The following is a 1,226-nucleotide window of genomic DNA, read 5'->3' on the forward strand; positions in this document are numbered from 1 at the left end:
GGCCCTTTTGTTTGAGTAAATGCTTAAGTGCCAAGCCTTTGACCAGAGACATCAGGAAACTGCTGCCTGTCCTCCCGCCACACCTCCAGCGCACATTGCTGCAGCCAAAGCCAGTTGTCTTGCTTTTACCCAGTGCTATCACTGAGCAACAACAGCATTGCTGAACCAGTGTGTCTATATTTTTTTTTGCCTCTGAAGCCAACTCTACTTCTGTAATTCTTCACTACCAACAACATAACAGATAGCTCAAGCACCTGGCATATATTTCCCCTGTAGATCAAGTAAGGGATGGCGGTGTGTTGTTACCAATGAAGAGAATATAGGCTGCTAATTGCCAAACAACTGGAGTCTGTGTCTACAGGAGAGTTACTTCTGAAGGGAATGGGAGCCCTGGAAGCTCTAAATAATGGATTTATAAAGGTGATGTTTGCAAAACACTTCTGCTACTACAGGATGGTATGACTGCCCTAAACAAGTAACCCACTAATCAACTTTTGCATCCTTATTCTCTCCCCCTGCTCCCTTGATGGCCTGGGTTATTAGGGTGGGATATGCTTTATGGGGGGAAGAAAGCCAAATCTCAATGTGAAAACGCTTTCAGATGATCTGAAGAGAGCAATATGAAGGTTAGAGTTTATATGACTGTTTACAAGAATGTTGTTATTACCGTGCTATAAAACAGAAAGGAATGTGACCAGACTAGTACGGAACATCAAAAGAATCGTAGAGTCATTTTAATGAGTTACTAAAAACTAAGTCAGGTTCTGATGTTTTGTGGCAATACGGTTCTGTTCTATGCAATGGATTTAAGTAACTTAGCAACCTGTGAGCAAGCTGGAGCTTGCTGGGACATGCTCCCAACTGCTGTTCGGTGCTTCCAGCATCCCTGGGCAGACAGCCTGCCCTGTTTGTATTTTACAGGGTAGGAGAAGACAGATAAAGCCAAGAGATCTGCTCTTCTGCTGCCCTCAGCCTCGTGTAGATGGTGATATCTGAGCAAGAAAGGGCAAAATTGGGATTAGGGGCACCTGTTCAGAGCAACAGTTTTTCAAATTCACTGTGTACATGGGAAAGTTGTAACAGCGCATCATGTACAGGAAAACTAAGCCCATGTGGATTTCCATGTGGATCACATAGCTACAAGGAATGGGAGGCTTGAGCAGGCACGGTGGGAAGGTACCAAAATGCCACTGTCACCGTATATAACCTACCTTCGGCAAGAAATC

Source organism: Gallus gallus, chromosome 2 (assembly GCF_016699485.2).
Source record: "Gallus gallus isolate bGalGal1 chromosome 2, bGalGal1.mat.broiler.GRCg7b, whole genome shotgun sequence".
In the NCBI taxonomy this organism is placed as follows: Eukaryota; Metazoa; Chordata; class Aves; order Galliformes; family Phasianidae; genus Gallus; species Gallus gallus.